We start from the raw sequence: 19,365 nt of genomic DNA, 5'->3' as shown, positions 1-19,365 counted from the left end.
CGCCGCACCGAAAGGAATGACAGAGACGGCTGTGGCGAAAGTGGAGAAAACGGTTTCTTCTCGCAACGCCGTCCCATCCTCCTTCGCGTCACTCGCTTCTGCGTTTTCTTTTCTTTTTCCTGCTTCTTACGTCACCATACCTTCTCCTTCTTTCTTCTAGTTCGAACGCTAGCCTTTCGGGAATGCGCGCGCCTCTGTCTCTTTCGTGAGGCGACATCAAAGAAGCCTCACGTGGGCTTTCCTTTTCAATCTTTCTTTGTGATGCCAACGTAATTTCACGACTATACCCCGGCAAGGAGCGGGCGGTGTGTGTGTGTGTGTGTGTGTGTGTGTGTGTGTGTGTGTGTGTGTGTGTGTGTGTGTGTGTGTGTGTGTGTGTGTGTGTGTGTGTGTGTGTGTGTGTGTGTGTGTGTGTGTGTGTGTGTGTGTCGTTTGGGATAGGAGAGGAGGGGGAAGGGGGGTACAACGCAAACATTCGGGAATGCCGGCTTCCGATTACAACTTCACTGCAGCACATCGGGAAGCAGCAAGCATACTTCATGAAGTATGCAGCGGCGGCAGCAAGACCGAGAGGCTCAGAACATCGGGGAACGCGCAGCTTCGCTGCGCGATGACGCAAGCACAGGCAAAGGCAAAGGAAGAAGACGAAGAATACCGAAGAAATAAAGGTTAAAAAAGAAGAGGACGAAGGGAAGCGGGCCCGTCTTGCTACGAAAATGAGGAACGCTATGCGCGCGCGCAGCTGATGCAGAGAGTGGAATGAATGGCCCACCGCGCGCAACTTCGGGGGAAAGCTACGGTTCTCTCGAAAGAGGAAGAAAACTGTGATATAATGTTTCGCGTCAAGACTGTCTTTCTTTTCAGCGGAGTTGTTACAGCGGGGCCATTTTCTCCGGGGCACTTCGTCTTCTTTACGTAGTCCCGGATGTAAAGGAACATATATCAACCCGGCCCATGCATTCGCGCGCGTGTTCCCGCCTGCTTATTAATAACGCACAGACCTGCATGCACATTGCATCGTCCTCTGAACAACATCGCTATCGAAGCAAGGGAAGAATATGCAGGAAAACAGCGCATCAGTTGTGATTGCGTGCAATTTACGTAACCAAGAGTCTTAAATTATTTTCGTTTTCTTTTAAGAATGAAACGTTTACCATCAGTTTGGTCAACCACCACCACCACTACCACCATAATCATCATCATCAATTCTGCAAGAAATATGTTACGCATTCTTAAGCAATGTGTGTTATCGCCACCTTCTTCGTAACGCTGCGAGTAGTTGAGAACATGCAGTATACAGTTATCTGCCTGGCAGTACCCTAGAGTCATGTCAACACTTGCCCGCTTCATACGGCAGAATACAAGGGGCGCTCACGGTTTGTTGAAGTCGGAAGCGAATCCGAAACTCTCCAAACCGAAACTATACGTCTTCCTTCATACTTGTATTTTCCACGAGCATCTTTGCCGCCATTGTGTCTGGAGGAAAGACACAATGACGGGAACGCCTTGGCGTTCAGTCAAGTCCTCGTGCATGTAGCACGAGATGTAACCGAGAATGTCCTTGCACGAGCATCCCCGTGAGCTTCGACGCGATGCACGTTCTATTCGACAAGTGCGTTGCACGCAGCCAGTGCAGAGGCAGCGAGCTGCAGAAGCAGAGACGCATAGCGTATATATAGATAGATATGCGCGTGTCTCTGACAGTGACGTCATTCACACTTTCAAATACACGTCCGCTGTCAGAAGACGGTGAGGGTCCCACGCGCCGTGGAGCTTGCCTGCCCTTGAAGACACAAAACAGCGTGACGAGAGCGCAGGAGAGGAAGGCAGTAGGTTGGTTTATAACATATAAGACATGAAGAGCTGCGCGTGGCGATTTCGCAGGAAGTGACGCGCGTAGGCGATCTACTATCACGCGTTCAACATTAATGCCAAAGGGGAATTGTTGAGCGAAACATTTCCTTCAGCACTCGAGATCTAGCTGAGCAAAGACAGCCGAAAACACGCAGTAAATTTATCAGACTCACCTAACATAAACGTTAGGTATAGGTCTGACTAGCCACGACGAACTGCGCAATATAGGTCCCGGGTTCAACTCCCCGTCCTCAGCTGCGTCCACTAATAGCCCGTATCAAGATGTGCTACTACAGGCTCGAATGTTCGCACTTGTATGCATAGTTGCGTACTATAGTGACAAATGAGCTGTAGATTTGTTCTGAGCACTTGTTTCTCTTCCTCCTCATCTTCCTTTTATTTATTCATTTAGTGACTTCTGAACTTATTCCACCCACATTTTTGTGACGGGAGTATTACACTGTCTATGACAATGTCTATGATGTCCACAATAAATTCTGATCAAATTCAACTACCACATTTATTCACATGATACCAGCACTGGCTAACGTCGGCTACCTGTTACCTAAACTTGGCTATAGTCGGCTAAATATATGGTTAATGGTGGCTAGTGCTGGCTATCCGCTGTTACAACAGCGTCGTTGTCTTCAGTCTATTTTAATCTAATGACTGAGTAGCGTACTTATTATTATTATTATTTTTTTTTTTTGCCTAAGCGTCCACAACTCAAACGCACGAGCGTTCCATCGGAACGCGACCACGCACGCGCACCTGCTGCCACGAATCCAACCCGCCACTTCGCGCTCGACAGCAGCAGAAAACGCCACGGGCCATGTATACAATCCGTGCATCCAGGGATGCTATAGTTAACTACATAGTATCCAAGTCCCTCGCGTCAGCGTGTTTCAGTTTTACGGCGCACTTCGCGCCGCGCTAAAATCCCTCACGTGAACTACAGCACCGCACCGACGGTCGCAATATTATAAACTCCACGGACACGCTTTGCGGCGCGGGTAAACGACCTGCTGCAAGAGCTGCGAGGCACGAGGGCGCACGTTGTTACGCACAGACCCACACGCTGTTCCCCAGGATGGCAATGCGGGAGAGAGAGCCATTTCGCGCCTGCTCTTTACGACCGTACATATAACCCGGAAGAAGAGGTTAAAAAAAAAAAAAAAAGAACAGAAACGCGAGACGGTTTCGGGCCACGTACGACCGAATCGTGAGGGATTATCTAAAGTATATAGACGTACACAACGCGTACGGATACATAAATACGTGCCATACAGAAACGGCCAGATGTATTAAAGCATAGATAGATACAACGCGCAGAAATACATACATGTGTACGATATACAGAAACGGCCAGAAGTATATATTTTATGCGCCCGTTGCCTACTGCGTAAGAAAAGTTTAACAGTACATAGTGGAGGCTGAGAAAGACGAAATAAAAAAAAAAGCAAAGAAGGCTGCATTAAAAACGGAAGGCGACTTAGGCTTACCTTGCACAAACAAACACAAAAGATAAAATTATGACGCAGAGAGACAGTTATGGAATACAGATCCCAAAGGAAATAGTAGAGGAGACAAGAAGATCGACAAAACAGATCGTCGGCATGGTCGGTTGAATTTTTTAATCTTTCTTTTTTTTTCCTTTTTGTCTTTCAAGGAAGCTCGAGTGAAAAGCTTCTAACGCCCGGCCTCCTCCTACATACTCGCATCGCACTCAACGTAAAACGCATCGCGACGGCGCAGCGGTAAATATTTTAAAAGCGCTCTCACGGAAACACGCTCGGAAGGCGCGACGCCGGTTGTGAATGCCTCGCATTTGCCTTCGCGGGGTCTTATAATGCGCGCTCCTCGGAGCACAACTGATGCTGCTACTGCTGCTGCTGCTGATGCAATGTGGCCCCTCCTCCTCCTCCCCTTGCAAACACGCTATATCCGACGGCGGCGGGACCGGGCGACATTCTTCAACGCGAGCGTTGTGCGTGGGGACTCTTGCGGCGGTGTCTGCGTAGACATTCGGTATATATAATCCCGCCCCCCATTGCGTGGCTGTTTATTATTTCAGGTGCTGCTGGTGCCGCCACATACTTTTTCGCGTCTTATACAATTCTACGTGTGGGCGGGGAAGCTGTACAATATAGTTTCTCATTTTTGCGCTTGTAATTGTTGGTTGAGTCCAAACGCGATCTCGCAGGAAGCATGTTTACGCAGGGGACTATACAGGTAACGCGGAAGGATGACTTCTAATGGAGGTGCATTCTTTGGGAAGTAAGCGGGTGTCCATAAGCAAGTTTCACCTGAAAGAACACAATTTTCGGGGCTAAAATTAAGATAGAGAGAGAGATAAGGGCAGCAAAGAAAGACATAGAACTATCGCATAAAGCGATAGTCAAAACGATATATAAGTTGGAAAATTAACAATGAAGGAAAACTCCATTAGGCTATATCCTTCACGGACTTAAAGGGCCCCTCACCAGCCTATATGAAAATACAAAAAACAAGTGAAAATATCACTTCCGGCGGCCGCATTTTCGAAGGAGGCAAAAAAAAAAAAAAAAGAAATGCTTGAGGCCCGTGTACTTGGATTTATTTAGGTGCACGTTGAAGAACCCCAGGTGGACCCGAAGGTCGCGGGTACGATCCCGGCAGTGGCGGTCGCATTTCGACGGAGGCGAAATGGTAGACGCCCGTGTACTTGTAGACGCCCGTGTACTTAGATTTAGGTGCACGTTAACGAACACCAGATGGTCGAAATTTCCGGAGCCCTCTACTACGGCGTCTCTCATAATCATATCGTGGTTTTGGGACGTAAAACCCCAGATATTATTATTAGGAACCCCAGGTGGTCGAAATTTCCGGAGCCCTCCCCTACGGCGTCCGTCATAATCATATCGTGGCATGCAGCGCTTAGAAAACTTGGGGGACGTTCTGACACTGGTGTCGAACTGGGGTTCAGATCATGCATACTGGCTCTAAACACGCGTGCGAGAGTAAAATAATCTGGTCTATATATAGGACAAGTTCAATGGCTGAGATCAGCGCACGCGTACTATATATATATATATATATATATATATATATATATATATATATATATATTGTACAGAAGCATTAGAACACTGTAATGGGCCGTCCTCTTGAGCGCCTTCTAGTGGGTCGCCCTCTTCGCCTCTTCTCGGAGAGCACGCCCCTCGTGCTCTTGCTCGTGAGCCTGCGAATCTGCGCTCTGTCGTTACTGTCGTCGCTGCGCATCGTCGCCGTCGATCCCGCCGTCAATAAACGCCTTTACAAAGTGGTGGAGAGTGCTGTACCGTCCCCACAACTTCGGTCTCCATCTGATGCCCCTGGAGCTTCGATCCCGTACCGTGCCATCTACCATGCCGCAAGACGCCGCTCAGCAAACGCCGCCTCCTGCCCCGACCGCTTGTCCCGGTGTCCCCCGTATCCGCGACCCTCCTATCTTCACCGGCGCGGATGGCACCGACGTGGAGGACTGGCTCACGATTTACGAACGAGTGAGTGTCCCCAATAAATGGGACGAAGCCGGCAAGCTGAGCAACTTGGTTTTCTACCTCGCGGGTGTGGCCGGCATGTGGTACAACCACCATGCATCCGATTTCCCGACGTGGTCCGCTTTCAAGACCGCCATCGTCGACGTGTTTGGCCGCCCTGCCGTTCGTAAGCTGCAGGCCGAACAGCGTTTGCGAGAACGAGCTCAGCAGGCCGGCGAAACCTTTACCAGCTACATTGAAGACATCCTCGATTTGTGTAAGAAAGCCGACGCCACCATGTCGGAATCTGACAAGATGAGGCACATTATGAAAGGCATCGACGACGATGCCTTCACGATGCTGCTCGCGAAAAACCCCAGCACAGTGGCCGACGTCATCACGCTCTGCCAGAGCTACGAGGAGCTGCGCCGGCAGCGGTCGATGACCCGTCGCTCTCCATCCCGCGACGCCGAGCTCGCTGGCTTGTCGACCATATCCGGCCACTCCGCCTTGCTCGCAGAGGTGAAGTCATTCGTGCGCGAGGAAATCGCGCGCCAGTTCTCTCTGCTGGACTTTGCTCAACCTCAGTACGTTCACCAGCCGTCAACCACTCTTCTCCCTCCCCTCCGTCGAGCGATTGAGCAGGAAATCGCGGAGGTCATGCCTGAGTACCACCAGCACCATCCGGCTCCTGCACCACTGAGTTACGCCCAAGTTGTCGCAAGGACGTCCCCTGTAATACCTACGGCAGCCCCACAGTTACGCCGAAGGCGCCGCTAGACATCAGTCCTTCGAAGCGGCTGTGCCGGCTACCTACGCCGACGTAATGCAGAGGCCACGACCGCAGCCCACGATGCAATCGTATCAGTCGCTACCCCGTCAATCACGTCCTGCGCCATGGGCGGGCCTTGCTCCAGCAAACCGATGGCGCACACCTGACAACCGCCCCATATGCTTCGCATGCGGTTACGCCGGCCACGTGGCGCGTTATTGCAATCGCGTCCAGCCGCCTAAAGTCGTGTCGCCCGCCACCAGCCAGTCAAACCGCACATTTTACGCCCCACCTACGCCTATGTCACCGACGTCACGCCAAGCTCCATCTACTCGGCGCTCTCCGTCTCCCCGACGTCGCTCACTGTCGCCGATGCGCCCACGTCCGGTCGTACGCGACCAGGAAAACTAGTCGTCGCAGTCCACGAGGCAAGGGCTGCGACGCTATCGAACTGCGAAAGCCCTCAGCGAAGCCCATCGAACGTGATAGACGTTTTTGTGGACGGTGTTCGCGCATCTGCCCTTATCGACACTGGAGCCGCCGTATCCGTTATGGACGCGAAACTAAGCCGCCTGCTACGAAAAGTGACGACGCCACTTTCCGGTCTTTCCCTCCGTACAGCCAGCGCCCAATGTATTCACCCGACGGCGGTATGCACAGCCCGTGTCATCATTCAGAACGCTCTGTACGCCGTCGAATTCATCATAATTTCCTCATGCTCTCACGACGTCATCCTGGGATGGGATTTTCTCTCCCGCCACGACGCCGTCATTCATTGCGCGCCAGCCGAAATAGAGCTTTCATCATTCTCAGATTTGACGCCGGCAGACAGTTCATCGGCTGCGACCAAGGTATTCGTCAAAGACGACATCGCAGTTCCTGCAAATTCGTCAACGGCTGTGTCAGTCTATTGCACCGGTTTCAACGACGCCGTTGCGCTCCTTTCTCCATGTGACCGCGTTTTCACTAGGAGAGGCTTGCTGGTGCCATTTGCGACCGTGGAAATCACTCAGGGCGACACGGATATTTTTGTGACCAACCCATCCCCGTTCATTGTTACGTTGGTGCGAGGGGAATGTCTCGGCAGAGCGGAACCCCTCGAAGACGCACAAGTTATAGACGCACCGGGTGACACGCACTGCGCCAGCTCCTCAGTGCTGTTTCCACGTCCGATTCGTCACCTGCTGATGTCTTTAGGTCCTCCATTGCTGACAACCTCACATCGGTCCAGCGTTCCCAACTTCTGTGCCTGCTGGAAGAATTTCGTTCTTCTTTCGATGTCGGGCAAACTTCCCTCGGCCGCACTTCCGCTGTTACGCATCGCATCGACACTGGCGCCCAACCACCACTGCGGCAACGTCCATATCGCGTGTCATCCAGCAGAACGCCGGGTCATTAATGAACAAGTCGACGATATGCTTCGACGCGACGTTATTCGGCCCTCGGACAGCCCATGGGCGTCTCCCGTTGTTCTCGTTGCGAAGAAGGACGGTTCCGTGCGGTTCTGTGTGGACTACCGACGGCTCAACAAGATCACTCGCAAGGATGTTTACCCGCTGCCGCGAATCGACGACGCGATTGACAGCCTGCAAGGAGCCGAATTCTTTTCATCTCTTGATTTGCGCTCGGGGTACTGGCAAGTACCCATGGCGGATGACGCTCGACCGAAGACAGCCTTTGTCACACCCGACGGCTTGTACGAGTTTAACGTCATGCCGTTTGGTCTGTGTAATGCGCCCGCGACCTTCGAGCGCATGATGGACACCGTTCTGCGCAACTTGAAATGGCACACGTGCTTGTGTTACCTGGACGACGTCGTCGTTTTTGCTCCGGACTTCTCCACGCATCTCCAACGTCTGCGGCATGTTTTGACGCGTTTGCGCAACGCAGGCCTCCAACTGAATCTGAAGAAGTGCCGATTTGCAGCACGGCAGCTGACAATCCTCGGCTACGTCGTGTCCAAGGACGGAATCCTTCCCGATCCTGCCAAGCTTCGGGCCGTGGCCGAATTTCCCAAACCTACGTCCGTCAAAGAACTGCGCAGTTTCGTAGGACTGTGTTCGTATTTTCGACGCTTTATACGAAACTTCGCCACCATCATATCGCCGCTGACGAAGCTCCTTGGAAGTAACGGACCCCTCAATTCATGGTCGTCCGAGTGTGACGACGCGTTCGCAAAGCTCCGTCGTTTGTTGACGTCTCCTCCCATACTACGCCACTACGATCCTGCGGCCCCAACGGAGGTACACACGGACGCCAGCGGTGTAGGCCTCGGCGCTGTCCTTGCGCAGCGCAAACCAGGGTTCCCCGAATATGTCGTGGCATACGCAAGCCGTACGCTTACCAGAGCCGAGACCAATTACACAGTCACGGAAAAAGAGTGCCTGGCGATCATCTGGGCCCTTACAAAGTTTCGACCTTATTTGTATGGTCGCCCATTTGATGTCGTCACCGACCATCATGCACTATACTGGCTGTCGTCATTGAAGGATCCCTCAGGCCGTCTCGCCCGCTGGGCACTTCGCCTGCAAGACTACGACATCCGCGTGCTGTACCGCAACGGACGCCAGCATTCTGACGCCGACGCCCTCTCGCGCTCTCCCTTGCCTGACGACAATGCCCCCTGCTCAGTATCTCACATAGCTGTTGCTTCAATCGACGTTCACACCATCGCTACCGAACAGCGCAAGGATAAATCGATCACCTCGCTGATCGACTTGCTGACGGATCCGTCGGCAACACCATCCACTCGCGCGTTGCGTCGTCAAGCCCACCATTTCGCCATTCGTGACGACCTACTGCACCGACGCAATTATAACGCCGACGGCCGCCAGTGGCTACTAGTGATACCCCGCAGTCTGCGTTCTGAAATATGCGAGGCCTTCCACTCTGACCCGCAATGCGCGCACTCTGGGGTATCCAAAACTTACCACCGCATTCGACAACGATACTTCTGGCGAGGGATGTACCGCTACGTGCAGAAGTTCGTTCGCTCCTGCCTCGATTGCCAACGCCGAAAACCTGCAACGCACGTGTCGCCAGCAGGTCTACAACCATTACCTTGCCCTAACCGTCCGTTTGGGCGCGTGGGCATCGATTTGTATGGACCACTTCCTCTGACTTCGGCTGGTAACCGGTGGGCCATCGTCGCTGTTGACCATCTAACGCGATACGCCGAAACCGCCGCCCTCCCAGCGGCTACAGCGCGCGATGTGGCCTCCTTCCTGCTCCACCGATTCATGCTGCGTCACGGTCCGCCCCAGGAGCTGCTCAGTGATCGAGGCCGTGTCTTCTTGTCGGAAGTCGTCGAAGCCATTCTCAAAGAGTGCAACGTCGTTCACCACAAAACTACTGCTTACCACCCGCAGACGAATGGCCTCACTGAACGCTTTAACCGCACGCTCGGCGACATGCTCTCGATGTACGTCGCAGCCGACCACACAAATTGGGATGCCATTCTGCACTTCGTCACGTACGCCTACAATACCGCCTCTCAGAGCACTACTGGTTTCTCGCCATTTTTCTTATTGTACGGCAGGCACCCGTCGCACACAATCGACACTATCCTTCCCTGCAGGCCGGATCGATCTGAATGTGCGCCTATTTCGGACACAGCCAGGCTTGCTGAAGAATGTCGCGAGCTTGCGAAGACCTTTACAACGCACGAACAAGAGCGGCAGAAGAGCATTCGCGGTGGCACCACCACTTCTGAGTCCACGTTCCTCCCTGGAGCGCTCGTGTGGCTCTCGGTCCCGACCGCTGCAGCTGGCCTCTCTTCCAAACTACTGCCCAAATACGAAGGCCCCTACCGTGTCGTCGAACGCACGTCCACGGTCAACTACCTGATTGAACCCATTGAGCCATCTTCGGACATGCGCCGTCGAGGGCGCGACATTGTGAACGTGGAGCGCCTCAAGCCCTACCATGACCCGCTCATAGTGACCAGCTGTTAGGTCGCCGGGCGGCTCCCTTTGCGTACCCGGGGTAATTGTACAGAAGCATTAGAACACTGTAATGGGCCGTCCTCTTGAGCGCCTTCTAGTGGGTCGCCCTCTTCGCCTCTTCTCGGAGAGCACGCCCCTCGTGCTCTTGCTCGTGAGCCTGCGAATCTGCGCTCTGTCGTTACTGTCGTCGCTGCGCATCGTCGCCGTCGATCCCGCCGTCAATAAACGCCTTTACAATATATATATATATATATATATATATATATATATATATATATATATATATATATATATATATATATATATATATATATGTACTTCTAGTTGTAAGCCAAGGGTCATGCACATGCAGTCGCCCTCAAAATTTATCGGAAAACCTGACCCACTTTTAACGTTTCCGCCGCTTCGGTTTATCAAGTGTTGGCTGCTTAACATACAGAAGTCACGGACCACTGTCACGCCACAGCGCCTTTTATGTATCAGAGGAGGATGCTCATACCGATGTAGGCAAATTGAGAAATACCGCGGGAACGAAGCGGACGGTTCTCTTCATCCGGGTCTATGGAGCCGCGTATACTGCATATAAACCGGCCCCTCTCTTACGAGCATGCCGGTAACGCCATTTCTCCTTCCTCGTGCAAGATTAACGCGCTTAATCAAGAAAACCGCTAAGGCGGAACCCACCTCACGGGATTCCCCTCGCCAGAAGGCAGGTAGGCCTGTTAGAGTGGAGAGAGTGAGAAAGAGAGAGAGAGATCGCGAACGCTCTTCTTCCGGGGCCCCCACCAAGAAGTGGGAAATTCGGTAGGCCACTAATTCTCTGAATTGTGAATGGCGTAACGTGTGGGTCGACGACAGCGCTCGTGTATCTCAAGCAAGCGTCTTCTCTGTCGCAGTCATATGCGCTTTTAGTTTCTGTCGGGTCGACGAAGTTGTATAACGCGCAGACAGCTGCTGCTATAGTTGTGGTGAGCTTCTTACAGTACCCCGTTTTGACGGGTGGCGCTCGGGTTGAGCGATTGACGGCAAACGTTGCGAGGAAGTTTACTGAAGAAAAGATCCGCCTACAGGAAACACTCCCCATCCTGGCACTGTTAATTTGATGCTAAGGTATATACCCATACAATGTTACGCAGGCGCTACTTTGATGTGATGCATGCGATGGCCTTGCTTTTGTACCGATGTATTACACGACGCGAATGTAGCATGTTGACTTCATAAGTAACAGGAAGAAGTGAATGATCGTTATCGCTTTATATACGAGCATAATTACGTGACCCCTGCGGCATTAGCCCAGTTTGTGGGGCGAGAAACCCAGTTAACGTTGAACATCAGGCATATATTCAAGGGAAACACTATTGAAAAACATCAGCTATATGAAATAAAAGAATGGGACCAGTGGGGAGAAGCGACATGTAGCAACGTTCCCTTGACGGGCATACTTTCATATATATTCATTCATCACAGACGTGAGGCGGTGCTGATTACTTGGAGACCACGCAGGTATAATGCGTGTTAGATTTGTGGGTGTCTCTCGACCGCCGCCGTCAGCAGGTTGTGCTCGTAACTTGCATCAGGACCGACGAGAAGGGAAGTACCGGCGAGACGGCGCAGAAAGCAATAAAGCGATATAGTTTAATACTACATCGTTGGACCAAAGTGGACATTTAAGTTTGCAAACAGGCAAAGGTAAGAAGCCGAGGAGCAGAGTTCCGTCAGAGTCTCAGTCAGGACTCCTCCACCCAGTCTCTCCCTGCGTGTTTTAAAGGGTTCCAGACGCCTGTGTGACGTCAGGCTCCTCCAGACATGACCAAATATGGATCACCTTGTGTTCGCACCACCGACCACGCCATTGATCACGCCACCAATCGCGCCGTGGATATTACGCCACCGGCGTTCCCACACTCAAAAGCCAGGCGCGGATGAGCCGTGAGCTCACCGCGTTCTCGCGCACAGCACAAGGCCACCTTCGCGGCAGCAGCGTCTCAGGTTCCTCGGCGTCTGGGCATACACTTCTGCGCCTCTATCCCCGGAACGTATACAGGCCCGGGAGCGTTCGCACGCTGTCTGTGTTCTTGCATTGGGGTCCAAAGCGGTTCACGTAATCGAAGCTTAACAGGCGTTTGTGTAAACCTCTTACTTAGATACATTCCCCTAAAATGACCCACATTTTTCGAGGAACCATGCTTTCTTTCTAGGCCAAGTGCTGCGGGCAGTGCCGGTACGTGACTGATGAGCTTGTCTCAGGGGCGGAGATGCTTTAAAAATAATAATAATAATAAACGGAGCCACATGTCGAGTAAAGTGATGGCACGTATTTACGGGACACGAAGAATCCTCTCCTTCTTCATCAAAATGCAAGAAAAAAATAGCAATTAATGCAAGAACGCTGATTGCATAAGGACGTCCTAGACCGTCATTTTTATACAGCCTCGATCCATCATTATACAGCTGCACGTATAAACCGACAAATATTTCACGACGTGACGCAAAACTGTTGCGTTGGCTGTTGCGGGTCGGGGTGTCGGTTCCACCCACTCGTACGAGCTATCGCATTGCAGTGACTGATTAATCCGTGCGCGTTAAGTTCAAATGTGAAGATAACACGCCAATCACATCTTGTGCCAATCCTCCCGGCCGTTCTGAGAAACAACGCCGGAATCCAGAGGGTGCCTTGATTAGACTTGATGATCGGCCTTTTAGCGGAAGGTATCGGAGCTTCGTTTAACAAATATAACCAGCCCAGAAATTCATACAAGTTATAGTGCAATGCTTGACTATCTTGCATAAAAACTCGATATGCACTAAATTCTATACGAAATTGGTTTAAGAGCCCGACTGTGGATACGCTGCACCATGCTATAGTGAACCATATAATCAGTATATGCCTTCTTAATCTCTTATTTCGCAACTCCTCTTTCCATGTGTGTAAGAAGCAAACTGGGCAGTCCATAGTTAATCCGCCCTCCCTCTCCTTCGGCCCCTCTCTCTCTTTCTCTTTCTCCAGTCTAATGTGGTGTTCCGGGCTTGATAGCAGGGGTATTTAAACCCCATCAAACAAAAACAGCGCAAATAACGTGAAAGAACTATAGCGGACATCGATAACACACACACACACACACACACACACACACACACACACACACACACACACACACACACACACACACACACACACACACACACGCACGCACGCACGCACGCACGCACGCACGCACGCACGCAGCTGGCTGCCGCATACAACGAGGATCTGCGGTTTTTCGGAGGTATTTATATAATACGAACACGGCGTCCATCCACGCAAATATATACACCCACCGAGGCCGGTACAGCTACGCCGACAGGCAGACAGACCTGCGGGTCGGCCCGTTTTTTCGGCGTGTGACGAAACGACATAAAAAGCAAAATAAGGACTAGTCAAACGGGAATACGCCAGCGCCGATGCCTCTGGCGCTGGTTTGTCGGTGTGGCGAATGTGCTCCGTCGGCTCATCGATTTTTCTGTTTCTTTATTTCTATTTCCGCTATTTATTCTCTCTCTCTCTCTCGTCTGTTCTGGTTTGTTACGGCTGGATATATATATATATATATATATATATATATATATATATATATATATATATATATATATATATATATATATATATATATATATATATATATATATATGTCTCTACCTACTCCAAAAGCCCTTCTTTACTTTTTCCTTTCTGTTTTTATTCTTTAATTCTTTCTTTCCACATCTACAAGGAAGAAGGCAACGAGAAGAGGCCCGCAGCGCTTCTCTCTTATTTTGACATCGATACAACGTTTCAACGCAATCCACCCGTTTCTTAGCGTCCTTACACAAAGCGTTAAAGATGCGGCTCCTCGCGTCTCAACTTGGACATCTATAACTATAATAGAAAGCGACACCGATACAGCTACACAGTATAACACCTCAGCTCGACTTGCGAAGTGATCAGCAAGCTGCGCGCTGAAAACCTGTGATGCTATAGAGCACATTGAACCGTCATCAGAAATTCACCGAACGCCGCATATCATACGAGCAACCAGGCACGTAGGCAAGGGGGGGGGCCCGGGGGGCCCAGGCCCCCCCCGAAATTTGTCCGGCCTTCTATATTCCCGGCCAACTTTTGTTTTATTTTTGCCATGGAAAGACTTTCTTTCGAACAATCAGGCCTTGGGCACCCCCCGAAAAAAAATCCTGGCTACGTGCCTGCAATGTGCAAACAAATGAAACCGTTGCGTCGGTCGCTCGTACTACTATACATACAGACAACTCTGCAAACCACAACTGCAGGATGTGGAAAGGTCTCGGAATCATTCGCACGTGCCGCGTTATGCAAACACTCGTACTATTAGTATTCGTATTAATGTTGTTATTATTTTTTTACGAACGTCAGATTCAAGGCAGAATATCGTGGCCGACTATACCAAATTTAATCTGTCTTTCTGAGGTTCAGGGAAACAACAGGGTGCTTCAGGAAGACCCTTCAGGAAGACCCCCCCCCCCTTCCGTAGTCCTTTTTTTTTTTTTTTTTGGTCGAGTTTAGAATTTCAAGGTACACAGCGAGATCTTCGTGGTGTAATATGCGTCGCACGCTGTCCCGGACTTGCAAAAGTTAAGTTGAGCACTCAACGTAATCGCGTCCCAACTTCAGTGCGGTCGCCCGTCATGCACGTCCTGCACTGCGATTGGCTGTCTGTATGACCACGTGATAGTTACGTCGACAGATTCAGGCCCCACGAAGAGCTGGTATAGACACGTCCTTCGTCCTTCGTATGCTGCGTGATCCTCTTTAGTTAAAAAAAAAAAAAAAAAAAAAAACCTCTTCCGGTTTCTTAACAGGTCACGCTCGTCTGACCAGATGCATGATACACATATTCTTGTTCTTACATGTGTAGGTTCGAAAACGTGATCGCTAGTTATAGATTTCTCGACGAGTACTTACCGTTGTGATTATCCGGAAGAAGGATTCCGATGCGCTGGCGTGTAGGTTTATCCCACCTCGTTGCGTTCAAGTATCCTGCAAAAGGAAGAGCAGAGCGAGAAGAACTCGTTAGCACGCTCAAAATGAGGACAGCGAGGAACGAACAATACAAGAAGCGAGAGAACTTCGTAAGCACACGCGTATAAAAATGCTGAACTCCGAGACCATGGGCGGAAGGAAAAAGTGTCCATCGACGGGGGAATAACAGATCATCGCTTAAGAGGAATACACTCGCTGCAGCGCAACGCGAAAATTAAAACAATTAAGTTTGCGCCGACGTGCGGAGAATTAAGGCGATAGAGAGGCTCGCGATCGAGAGCCCACCTGCTCTCGAGATACGCCGAGGGAAGAAGGAGTTGAATAAGTAAACGTACGGCACTGGCAAAGAATAAAAAAGGAGAGATAGGGGAGACAGAGAGAGGTTAAAGAGGCAACGCTGGCGGGGATCGCACTAAAAACGAAGGCAAACAACACTCGCTGCACGCAGGCAAGGAAAACCAAGAGGTTCGGAAGGAGAGGCGCAAACCTCTTCCGAAGAGTATCGCACACGAAAGAAAGAAAGAAAGAAAGAAAGAAAGAAAGAAAGAAAGAAAGAAAGAAAGAAAGAAAGAAAGAAAGAAAGAAAGAAAGAAAGAAAGAAAGAAAGAAAGAAAGAAAGAAGACAAATGTAAGAAGAGGAAGAAAAGGAGATGAAGAGTAACAGAAGGCCTCCGCAACCCCCTCCTTTACCCCCTCCTGCCCTCCTCCGTCTCTCGATCTCCCCCAGGCCGCGGGAGATCAAACAAAAACGCATGCAAATGAACCGCGGCTCGCGTCAGACACAGCGCTCGCTTGCGCGCTACGTTCGCAAGAGAGCCCACGTCGTCCGCGGAGTCGCCCCCCCCCCCCCCTCCACAGAAGAGCTATAGATTCTTCGCTGTCTCTCTGTTAGCGTTAAGCAGGCAAAAAAAGGAACGAGGGGGGGGGGGGGATTGCGCCAACAGCGCGGGGGCATCCACCACTGGCGCGCCCATATTTATCTTTCCCTGGGGCACCCATATGCCGCCGATACGTCGTCCATACTCTACTTGCTTCGATGATGGAGGTTCCGGTGTGCACACTAGCGCTGACGCACGTATATCAGCGCGAGCGAGTTGCGTGTGTGTGTGTGTGTGTGTGTGTGTGTGTGTGTGTGTGTGTGTGTGTGTGTGTGTGTGTGTGTGTGTGTGTGTGTGTGTGTGTGTGTGTGTGTGTGTGTGTGTGTGTGTGTGTATATACGTAAAAGGTATCGCGATTGAGCACACCGAATGTTATAGACGCGCGGGAGTGCATCGCGTCCACTGAGGCATCGGGTCTCGGCAGAATTATACGCTGCATGCGGTTCCTTCAAAGGAGGGAGCGGATGGTGAGCGCCTCGGTGCGATCATACGGTTCCTTTGCTTCGTGGATCTACGGAGACGACGCCGAGACGCTTTTTCTACGAGGTTTTTTATTACCTCTGACTTCTGGTTGAGTGCTGGTCAAAGGGCAGCGACAGTGTATGTGTGTACTCGTACGATACGTGCGGGAAATCAGAGAACGGCTTCGATACTTAACCTACCAGTATATAAACTCGGTGGATTTAGCGTAAAGAGTGTAAATCACTCCGAAGCGAGCAGGCACCGTCTTCACACGTGACACGCGTGTGTGAAAGGCTTCAGAAATCAGTGGCAGTTCAAGAATGCTCGAAAAGCTCTTCCTCAAAAAGCTTCAGCTGCGCCTAGTGTATATATGTAGCTCGTACTAACGTCACTGAAACTGCCATGCTGGAGTACCAGCACGGTGGGGCGAAAAGTTCGTGGTGGCACGTCAATGTTATCAGTATGTCGCATGCAGCTCTTTTTCATTATTCACGCACAAATGCCAAAACAAGATTAAGCAGTGTCGTTATCACATTGAATCAGGTTAATTGCCACGTTATTATGCTGCCTTGACGTCATAAATGCCGCCATGTTGGAGTACCAGTGAGCTAAGAACCTGCGTACATGATGTCACGAGCAAGCTGTCGATAGTGAACCCCCATGCCTTCGGATTTGACCTCCGTGCTTCCCGAAATAAGCCACACGGTCCACCCGTCACAAATTACGTCATCTGTGATCCGTGATATTTATGAGGTATCCAAGGCTTCTGCCTTAAAAAACACTTCCATTACGCGCAAATCACACACGAAGACGCACTCCCGTAAGGGCTCGCTCGACGCACTTGGCGAAATGCATGTAAACGCAATCGAGCTTCTCACATGGGGCAGCCCGATATCGAGGTCATATGGGGAACCCGCTGCGTCATGGAAACACGTCGCAAACAGACCAGGGGGCAAATGATTCGCATTCTTTTAATGCAATGCACGCAGACCAATTCGCCCTCATCAGACTCGCTGCTCACAGCTCTTTGACGTCACTCGATGCGTTGTAATGACGTCACCAGAATCGTCGAAATCTGTCACCTAGAGAACGCTTCATGCAGTATAACCGATGCGCCCAGCAACAACATTCAGTGACCGAGACACACAATGCGAGATAACAAAAGTGATAACAAATAAGTGGAAAGAATGAAGGATGAAAGCGGGGCGACGCACTTGGAGATAAGAGCGCCCCTCGAGCACCGAGTCGCAAGCAACTATGGGGACATTCCGAGCGCACTTCCATACATCTGTATGTTCGAGAGCAACTCGTAGGACTTTAACGCTGGAGACGCTGCCAATTACACGCGTAACTGGCAGCATCCCCAGCGTTAAAGTCGTACGAGTCGCTCTGTACAGTAATAATTTACGCACCAAAAACACCATATGATTAAGAGGCAGGCCGTAGTGGAGGGATCTGGAAATTTCTACCATCTGGTGTTTAATGTGCGCTGACATCGCACACTGCAGTATACGGGCCTTCTAGAATTTCAACTCCATCGAAATGCGGCTGCCGCGGCCGGGATCGAACCCGCGACCTTCGGGTCCGCAACCGAGCTCCGTAACCACTGTACCACCGCGGCGGACGCGCTGCACAGAATTCTACAGATCTACACAGATGAAAAGAAGAACTGGAGAGAAAGGCGGCGCCATCTAATGCCTCCGCCGACGCGCCATGCAAATACATCGAATAGAACTTCTCTATAGTCCCCGGGAAAAAAGAAATAAAGTGCTACAAAAGAAGTCCATTAGTACGGCGAAGGGCTACGTATTCCATTTTAATAGCTGGACTAGGCGCGTCGGCTCCTGACAACAACTAATCGGCGCAGCAGAGCTGTACTGCTTCAGCGCTGTCCTGCTGCCCTGATACAGGCCAGTCCTGTCCTGAATCACGTTTTAGCAAGGCGTATAGACGAACAACAATGGCGGAGCCGCAGCGCAAGATGTATATCGTGACTGGTGACATCGCGTTTGACCAGAGCACGGAGTAGAAAACTAATGGCATGTGGTAATTACTTATGCGAGCTAGATAGTAAAGTGGCGGCCAGTAAATACGTTTTATGAATCAAACAGCGCATGTAAACGACCAGGACATCGAAAGAGAACAAACGACCTGGTGTCCTGTCGTTTACGTGCGCTGTTTGGTTCATAATGCTTCACCAACAAGCTCAAGTTCGCAATATAGTAATACATACTTCGTGGAAGCGCTCGCGAAAACCAGCCGTAAACACAGCATCGCAAGCTGTCGCCCGGCAGCAGAGCTGCTGTCAGACTTACGATAAAGCAATCCAAATACGCTGCTGAACAGAGAGAGGAGGGGGTGGTTTAGAGAGAGAGAGAGAGAGAGAGATGCGGTTTACAGTGCGCTGCGCGAGGACAATGGCGGTGTATAGCGTACACTTAGTGAATATGCAAAGCACAGTAAACACGAGGACGCGCATAAAGTGAGAGAGAAAGAGAGGGAGAGAAGAAGAATGCGTATTCTCCGAAAGTTTCTGTAAGGAAAAATGTCCCGGTCCATTCATGCGCAGTTGCCGCGCTTCTTTTGTTGTTCCCACGGCCTCTCTTTTGTGCGGGAAAGCTTCGTTCCTCTTCATCGTTCCTCTTATGAAAACGGGGAACGGAACCGAGCCAGCGCGATACATCATCAGCGCCTGCGCCTTATGAGACTGCGCAGTACGCGCTCAAGAGAGAGAGGGAAACACGCCACACACGAAGCGCCAGCGGGTTCCAATGGACTCCTATTTATAGTTCGGTGCGCAAAAAACTTTCTTTGCTGCTGAAAAGATAGTTTCACTTGGCATCCTTATATACTGCAGATAAATATTAGAGGTGTTCGATATCGCCATCCAGCGTACACCACTGGTGGAAACGACAGCGCACTT

At 50.8% G+C, this 19,365-nt stretch overlaps 1 protein-coding gene across 3 annotated transcripts in view; it reads right to left on the bottom strand.

Moving 5' to 3' along the window:
• LOC119389808 (E1A-binding protein p400) overlaps positions 1–19,365 on the bottom strand; it is a 236,564-nt gene that overhangs the window by 134,756 nt on the left and 82,443 nt on the right. For all 3 annotated transcript variants that reach the window (XM_037657195.2, XM_037657198.2, XM_037657197.2), the window contains exon 2: positions 15,025–15,099. The gene's annotated coding sequence lies outside the window, so the exon portion shown is untranslated. The remainder of the gene's footprint in view (positions 1–15,024; positions 15,100–19,365) is intronic.

This window comes from Rhipicephalus sanguineus, chromosome 4 (assembly GCF_013339695.2).
Source record: "Rhipicephalus sanguineus isolate Rsan-2018 chromosome 4, BIME_Rsan_1.4, whole genome shotgun sequence".
Taxonomy (NCBI): Eukaryota; Metazoa; Arthropoda; class Arachnida; order Ixodida; family Ixodidae; genus Rhipicephalus; species Rhipicephalus sanguineus.
This window is presented reverse-complemented; position numbering and strand designations above follow the sequence as displayed.